The sequence below is a fragment of the Pelodiscus sinensis genome, chromosome 28 (assembly GCF_052426305.1).
Source record: "Pelodiscus sinensis isolate ZL-2025 chromosome 28, ASM5242630v1, whole genome shotgun sequence".
NCBI lineage: Eukaryota > Metazoa > Chordata > Testudines > Trionychidae > Pelodiscus > Pelodiscus sinensis.
This window is the reverse complement of record NC_143079.1, coordinates 17,971,715-17,980,401: the sequence shown is the minus strand read 5'-3', so window position 1 is coordinate 17,980,401 and position 8,687 is coordinate 17,971,715. Positions and strand designations below refer to the sequence as shown.

General features: G+C 54.0%; 2 non-coding genes across 2 annotated transcripts; one reads left to right on the top strand and one right to left on the bottom strand.

The window, feature by feature from the left end:
* Window positions 1-4,851: 4,851 nt before the first annotated feature.
* Window positions 4,852-4,931, bottom strand: TRNAT-UGU (transfer RNA threonine (anticodon UGU)). The gene is given in 2 exon segments: window positions 4,852-4,887; window positions 4,894-4,931. It is a non-coding gene; the product is annotated as a tRNA-Thr (tRNA).
* Window positions 4,932-6,921: 1,990 nt separating this feature from the next.
* TRNAT-AGU (transfer RNA threonine (anticodon AGU)) lies at window positions 6,922-6,995 on the top strand. Its single transcript has one exon. It is a non-coding gene; the product is annotated as a tRNA-Thr (tRNA).
* The last annotated feature ends 1,692 nt before the right edge of the window (window positions 6,996-8,687 follow it).

Below are 8,687 nucleotides of genomic sequence, written 5' to 3'. Positions count from 1 at the left end.
TATCTGCAACCATAAATTCGAACAGTTTTAGAGACACTTTTCGTTTTTCAGAAGAGGCTTTTCTGATATTTGGCCCATCTACATGGGCCCAAATGTGGGGAAAACCTTCTCTTTGGGTAGAGCCTTATTCCTAATAAAATGAGGAATACAGGCCTTCCAAAAAAATGCCCATTTTTTTGGAAAGTGACCTGAAAAAGGGGACCGATTCCCTGGATGCGGCAGAGTTTTTCAAGAACACGAGAGGTATCCTGGAAAAACTCAGTAATATAAACCCAGCTAAGTAGGGCACCATGGTTCAACTGGCTAAAACACCTTCCTCGTATATGGGAAATCCTGGATTCAACTCCCCTGGATGCTTTGTTGTAGTCTTTGCTCACATTTTCCTATGTGCTTCTGGAACACAGAAGAGGCCTCCCCTGGCCACCCATGGAACTGCTGGTTCAGGAAAAGGCTGATTGGAGAGGAGTGTTTGGAAGAAGGAAACCACAAGTGAGAAGCACCTGATGCCCACAGACATTGACTCTCCATGGCTGCAGGAGCTGCAGAGGTTGCACCCTCAGACTCTCTAGGCACTGACACCCCCAGGGAATCACAAGGGCGTGTGGTGCTGGCGCTTCTGTTCCAGCAATTGCAATCAGAGCCCTGACTTGCCAGTGCCACTCACAGCAGCCTCTGCACCCACTCCAGGCTTGTGGTTTCCTTCTTCCCAACACTCCTCCCCAATCAGCCTTTTCCTGAACCAGCAGTTCCATGGGTGGCTAGGGGAGGTCTCTTCTGTGCCCCAGAAGGACCTAGGAAAATGCCAGCACAGGCTGCAATAAAGCACCACTGGGAGTTGAACCCAGGATCTTCTATTTAGAAGGCAGCTGCTTTAGCCAACTAAGCCATGGTACCTTCCTGCAAAACTGATTTACAACGGTTCTTTATATTTCCAGACAACACCTTTGACTCCCAAAGTGCAGCCATTCCCCAATTCTCTCCTGCCTTCCCGCCCTGGTGGGGTCTGGCCCCCTGGGCACAGAAAGCTACAGCTCCGTGGGCAGGGGGCTTTGGCTTCCTTGATGCTGTTGCAGGAAGGGCTGTTCAGCAGGGACAGGGTTCACCTGTTGAGGAAGGGAAGAGTATTTGGGTGCAGACTGGTGAGGAGGTTTTCAAGTAGGTTTGAGGGGGTCAGGTGACCAAAGCCCACAGGTAAGTGAACAACATGGACACCTGGGGGATGGGCCAGAAATGGGAGAGATCACAGGCTGTAACAGCAGAGATAAAGGAGGGACAAGGGACCACTGGGAAGTAAACTCTAAGCTGCTCCCTGTGAGGCAAAAGGGACACCCCCAGCACTGCGGAAACCAGCCCGTTGCCTTCTGGAAGAGGAAAGGAGGCCTGAGGAAGCACTTAGCTCCTGGCTGGCTCTGCCTGTGGAAAAGAGGAAGCAGCAAACATCTATCACTGGAGAAAGTGGGTATCGATTCCACTGTCTCTCACACGCAAAGTGAGCGCTCTACCACACAAGCTAATTCCCCTCCCTGTGAAAAGTTTTCCTGTCCCACCCCTCTTGTTCCAGAGCCCACAACGTCCCTTCTGATAAACCCTCATGTAAAACTCAGCAAATACCCAGAGAAGTTGCGTTTCCCTTTACAAGACTCTGCACAGCTCAGTTCCAATCAGCTGGTCTTCCCTAGAGTCCGGAACATCGACCGCGGCAGCGTCGCTCTTACGCCCAGTGTAGACATGGCCTGAGAGTGTCACAAACCAGCCCCGGACACATTCCTGGCTAGGACCAGTCACAGTCTGGGCTCAGTGAGGATCCGTCCTACCTGAGACGTGTGTGACACAAAAGCCTCCTGTTCCCTGCCCAGTTCCCAACACTGGCTGCAGACCCAGCGATATTTGGTGCCTTGGCTGCTGTCCCTGCTGGCAGGGAGCTGTCCCGCACCTGCAGTTCATCTGCCTCTCGGAGAGGAGGCAGCTCTGTGAGGAGGAGAAGCCGGGGAATTTCCCTGTATGCGTAAAAACCATCACTGCCGGCCCGGGCTGGGCCAGTGCGCTGGCATCCCTCATGTCTGGAGCATCCGCCAGGGAAAAACTGAAACCACATCAGGAGATAAGGGGTCAGGGCCCCCCCGGCAGGAGCTATAGGGAATGGGCTACCTCTACTTCTCCCCAGCAGGAAATACTGGACCAGGGGTCCATCCACCCCTCCCCAGGAGGAGCTATGGGGTCAGGGGACCCTCCCTCCCAGCAGGAGCCAATGGGCACCATGGGGGCTTTCACACACACAGGTGCGCACGCCCTCAATATTGGTGCCCAGGACAAAACTCACCCCACTCCTGGAACGGGAACAGTGACTCACAGTGAGGTCCCTCCCTGGCAGCACTGTGTCAGATGGTTTCTTCTCGGCCTGGTGCCTCCTGAATGCTGGGAGCAGCTGCCTGGTCCGAGGGGCTGCAGTTCCCTGGAGAGAGGGGCTGGGGCCGGTGGCTGCAGGAAAACCCTTCTGCTGTGTCTGTGGCTGAGCGGCACAAAGGAAGATACAAGATCCCTGGGGGGGTCTTTGCCGGATGGACGTGCCTGAGGAAAGAAGCTGGAAGCGCAACAGACACACAAAAGGGGACGAGGGACAGTTTGAGTCACACACACGGCAGGTGTCACAGCTCAGCCAGGGACCTTATCCACTCACAGAGCTTCCCAGCTTCTCCACCCCCCAAACCCCACCAGGCAAACTGCCCCATGGGCCTCGCCCGCACCATGCTCAGGGCCTGGGGATTTTCTGTCCATTTGCCAGACCAAATAACTAGCCCTCCCCCCCACTGCTCTGGAGTCTCTGCCTCTCATGGGCCTTCTCATCCTCAGGCTCCACTTTGTCTCCAGACAGACCTTGCTCTGCTACAGCCACCTCCCTCTGGGCTGTCACTCCTGGGCCTTCTAGGGCAAAATGGACCCCTTCATTCTCACCTTGGATACCTCAGCTTTTAGCACTCAGATCTGCACCTAACACCAGCAGTTGTTAGTGAGGGGTCTGAACAGTTTCTGTAGAGAGGGAGAGAACCACCACTGTTGGTGGCCCTGGGGGAGCTCTGCAATGTGTCCCTGGCTCCCAAGGCAGCAAGTGCAGAATCCCCCTTGATGGGCGCAAGAGGCTTGGACCAGCCTGGTCTGAATCGTGCTGGATGGCCCCACTGTTGGAGTATCAGAGCCAGACACTAGAGTTACAGGCACGTCTCTTGCACCCAGAGAGGTCCTATCACAAGCTCCCTGTCACTCCCATCATGCAACAGGGGCAGGTCCAGCCTGTTCTATAAAAGCTGCTCTGGAAATCAGATGAAAGTGACTGTGGGGGGATTTGAACCCACAGCTTTTGAATGATTGGTCTGACTCACACCAAGCACCACTGCTCAAACAGCCAACATGCTTTCTATTATACCACAGAGCCCCAAAGTTCAGCTCCTCATCCTCTCCCTCTGCTTTGCAACAGGGCAATTGCTGGGGTAGAAGAAAGGGAAAAGCTGAACCAGAGGAACACACGCTCCCCCCCCCCCACACACACTCAGACCCACCGTCATACCCAGAGTCTCAGCTGTGGCTTAACCCTGGTTCCAGAGAGAAGAGGCCAATGCAAACAGCCCCATGGCAGCGAGGGAGTCAGCACGTCGGTGGGTGGGGCAGGGAGCTGGGGGCAGATCTTGGCTCTAACTCGCTAGGTGACCTTGGCCTGTTCAGTGAATCTCTCCCTGGCTCTATGGCTCTGTCTGTACAGCAGGGACAGCAACACTCATAGCCCCACAGGAGGGCCCCTGGCCTAGCAATGTGGCGCCCGGAGCAGCCTCTGATGTTCCCAGCTTGAGCCCCAGAACCAGCCCTGAGTGACGGGGGCAGGGAGAGCAGCTCACACATGCCAAGGGGCTGGCCAGGGGCAGGACATGAGCCTGCAAGGCAGCAGTGGGTGGGTGGAGCTGGGGGCAGACCTGAGCTCTAACTCACTAGGGGTGTGTCCCATAGCTCAGAATAAGCGATGCAATTGTGTAGCTTATTTTGAGTCAATTTTGAAATACAGGCAGTCCCCGGGTTACGTACAAGATAGGGACTGTAGGTTTGTTCTTAAGTTGAATCTGTATGTAAGTCGGAACTGGTGTCAGCAGCTGCTGAAACTGATCAGTTTCAATCGCAGCTGAATCTGGATGCCAGTTCTGACTTACATACAGATTCAACTTAAGAAACCCAGGCGTCCCCAAGTCAGCTGCTGCTGAAACTGATCAGCGGCTGATTCCAGGAAGCCTGGGGCAGAGCAGGGAGACGGGGAGCAAAGCCGCGGAGCACGCCCGCAGGGGGACAGCTCAAGCGCGCTCGGGCTGTCCCGCTGCGGGCGTGCTCCGCGGCTTTGCTCCTCTCCCCCTGGTCTGCTGGGGGGGTCCAGCAAAGCCCCTGGCTAAGCTTATTCCAAAATAAATGTGCAGTGTAGACATAGCCAGAGAGTCGTGAGAGATGAAGCAGCTGGAAGGAAGCCAGGAGAGCAGAGGCCAGTCTGAGACCTGAGTATCCCAGGTGTCTATGCCAGCTCCAGTGTCTAGGTCCCATGGTATACGGAGCAGCACTCATAACTCTGAGTCTTGCCATCTGAGTTCAAGCCTCAGTAGGGCCTGGGGTGGTTGCTGGGAGGTCCTCATGCTCCATGCTTTTTGGCTTCCTTGTCCTGAGGTTCACTAAGGGCCTCTGATTCTGGCCACCCAGCATTCACTCTAAAGAGGCCATAATACGTGAGGGGGAATTTTCACTGATCCCTTCTCCTCTGAGCTAGAATCCCAGCTCCCCCAGCTTTCACTGGAAGGGGCCAGCCCAGCAGGGACTAAAAACCACTGCTCCAGGTGAGGTTTGAACTCACAACCTCAGCATGTCTCCTACAAGTACTGCGCACTGATCCATTGCGCCACTGGAGCTCTTGGGTTAAGTATAAAAGCAGCAAAGGGAGAGGCAGGGAAGTAGCTGCAAGATGCTCTGCATGGCCCAGGGATCCGGACCAAGAGCTGTCCTTGGGTTTTTTGCTGTAAAGCATTGCTTCTTGGCTGTTTGGCTAAGACTGAATGATTCCTGCTTCTCAGAGAGGACGAAAAGCAGAAAGAAGGAGACCTTGGCTGCAGGATCCACTTGTGCCCATTTTCTGGGGTTAAAGTAGAACCTTGCTAGGAAAAATTGCTGCTCTTGCCCCACATTGCATTGGCTGGGAATTAAAGCCAGGACAATTGAGTGGAAAGTAGCTATGTTCACCACTACACCACCAATGCAAGCAGCGGTACCTTGTGGGAAAATTAGGGAGTGATTACTGGCTGCTCTGCATTGCCCGGGGATCTGGCCCAAGAGCTGTCCTCATGTTTTTTGCCGTAAAGCGTTGCTTCTCAGCCATTTGGCTAAGCCTGAGCATTTCCTGCCTCTCAGAGAACCATGTCACAGGCACAAGCCCCCTCTGGCCTTTCAGGGAGACAGCCCAGAAACAAGCAAAGAGCAGAAATTGCCGGGCACTGTCATGGTCTGGGCCACAGATAAAATCCCTCTTGGAGCTGTGGTCGAAAGAGGAGTCTCCGCAGGCCCTGCAGTGCAGGTGGTGGAATGCGGACATTTATGGCCCAGTGGCTGATGGCCATATGTGCGAGGTACCACCTGCTCCTGCAGACAGTGCTGCCAGGGGCTAAGTTCCCAACACTGGGCTGAGCCATACAACCACTGCTGGGTGTAACTCAGTGGTAGTGTTTGAGTGCTGATTGTAAAGGTCCTTGGTTCAATGTCAAGTGCCCCCTTAAAAAGTTGATTATCCTAAGTGAAACATTTGCACCTCCAGGTGTGTCAGTCATGGATTTCTATTGCACAGGGATTCTTAAAATGTCAGCAAACCCCTCGTGTGTTCTTGTGCCAATGCACATAAACCAGGCAGACGGGTCCCTCAACTGAAACCAGTTCAAACCTGCTGGGTATCTGGTTTCTATTCCCATCAGTTGAGCAAGGCTGAGAGCTGAACGCCCACTGGCTGTTCTGTACAGAAGAACAAGAACCACGTCCAGCTGGAGAGGAATTGCTGTGATCAATCTTCTGGAACTTGATTCAGCCAGTCTAACTAAGACTCACTAAATCAAACCCAGAGGGCACCCCACCAGCATCCTGCACTTCTGCTCTTTGCTCCCTTTGGCTTCCTGCTGTGGGGACAAGGCCAAGCTCATCTGCAGGAAGCCGACTCCAGGTACATATTGAGGGATGGTAGGAAAAGCAGACACATTGGTCAGGCACCGCTGGTTTCATGCACACTCAGCCTCACCTACAGCTGGGAGGCAGTTTGCAGTGAGCTGAAAAGAAACTGGCCAGCAGAACCAAGGCTCAGGATATTTCTGGGTCCAGATGTGCAAACAGCTGGCAGTCAAGCTTGTTGCCCTTGTTAGGAGTGCGACCAAAACACAGGCCTCACTGCAAGCAGGATTCAAGCCTGCACAGGGAAACACTTTCAGATTTCCCTGCTTGGCCATCACTACTGTACTTACAGGTGAACAAAAAATGTGTTACTTGCTCTTTGGCCAACTCAGATTCCTACAGTGCAAAGGAATTCCCTCTTAATTCTGTGCCCTCAGGAAGGGAACAAACCAAAGGAGGCCGGGCCCCCATCTAAGTACTCCAACCCAAACTGTGAGACCCAGGGGTTTACAATCCAGATGATCAGTGTTTGCTGCATTTATCCCTCCCCCCAGCAACACTAAATCTCAAGGCCAACTCCCCAGTCCCAGCGGCTGGGGGAGATGTGCATGTTAGAGCCTCTGCCCACTGAGCTGTAGCCTTCTGTGCCCAGGGAGCCAGACACCGCCAGGGCTGGAGGGAAATGGGGAATGGCTGCACTTTGGGAGTCAAAGGTGTTGTCTGTAGAACAGTTTTAGGTACTGCCCTGCAGAGGGCACCATGGCTTAGCTGGCTAAAGCACCTGCCTAGTAAACAGGAGATCCTGGGTTCAACTCCCAGTGGTACCTTGCTGTGGCCTTTGCTCACATTTTCCTATGTCCTTCTGGGACATAGAAGAGGCCTCTCCTGGCCACCCATGGAACTGCTGGTTCAGGAAAAGGCTGATTGGGGAGGTTCGTTAGGGAGAAGGAAACCAGAAACCTGGAGCTGGTGCAGAGATGACTGGCACTGGCTGGGCAGGGCTCTGACTCCCATTGTAAGTCCCTGGGTACCACACATGGGCCAGTGAGTCCTTCTCCATGGTCGTCCCAGTGCTCTGGGTGCGAGAGACGTGCCTGTAACTCCCTGCTGAGAGCGTGGGTCCTTTCCTGCCTGGGGACAAACACAGGCTGGTTGACAGGGGCTCTGACACTCCAGCATCGGGGTCGTCCAGCCCGTCAGACGGATTTAAACCAGGCCGGTCGGAGCGTCCTGCACTTGCCAATGGGGATTCTGCACTTGCTGCCTTGGGAGCCAGGGTCACATTGCAGAGCTCCCCCAGGGACATCCCACGGTGCCACAAGCCCAGCCCCAGCCGCTCTCCCTGCCCTTGGAATGTGGCTGCGTTTTATCCTTCCCCTTCAGTGACAACTGCCCATTCCCCACCAGCCCCAGACCCTGTGGGACCCGCTCCCTTCCCCAGGAGCAGTGAGCACCAGTGCGGCTCCCTGTGGAGGCTGAGGCTGTGGGAGACAAGCCCCTGGTTTTGGGAGGGAGATGAGATGTCAAGGTGTTGAGTTTCACCCATGGCGAGTGTGGGGTGACCCACACTCTGGGGGCAGCTGGAGGTGCCTCCTGAGAGTTGGTTTTCAGAGGGGTGTGATCAGCCCCCCCTGTGTTTCTGGCTCCTTCCAAGGGCTTGAATATGGCACCTAAAAATTGAGGAATGTGCATTTGGAAGAGGGAATTTCTGTCTCTGTTATCTTTAGTGTGCCCCAGTAGCTTAATGGACAAAGCAATGGTTTCTTAAACCAGGGATTGTGGATTCAAGTCCCACCTGGGTTGACAGTTGTGATGTTTCCTGGTAGGTGTAGAGTCTCTTTGGCTTCCTCTTTGCCATGTTACCTGTGAGATGTTTCAACACTGGGCAAGTGTCCCCTGGAACTGCCATTTCCCCCAGACAGGACCCCTCAGGAGCAGACAGTGACACTGGTGTTAGGCGCAGACAGGAGGAGAGTGTTTCCTAAAAGCTGAGGTGTGCACAGTGAGGTCACTTGCAGAGATGCAGGCGCTGGCGTCTCTGTATGCGCCTTGGCACCTGTTACCCATCGGTACCCGCCACCTCTCAACCCCCTGCTAGCACCCAGACAGAAGGCCAGTGCACATGGAGCTGCCGTTGCAAGGGAGGCGGCTGCAGCACAATTCCAGGCCTGGGGCACGTTGAACAACTGTTTGAACTATTTTTAAAACAAAAAATATGAAAAACTTTAGGCTCCATCTACACGGCAGGCTTCTTGCCCAAGAACGGTTTTGCAGAAGTCGGAATAAGCCGTCTGTTACTTCAGAATTATTTCAAACTAACGGAATTGCTGTGTAGACTCTTGCATTGTTACTGTGGAATAACGGCCATTGTTCCAAAACAACTTTTGTGTGTGGACAGAACCTGCACAGCCCAAGAAATGTGATTGGCAGCTCCTCCCCACAATCCTTTTGTCAATTGAAGTGCAGCACTCTGAAGACATGGACCCAAGGTAACCACCTTGGTTGCTTTCTGCTAAGGC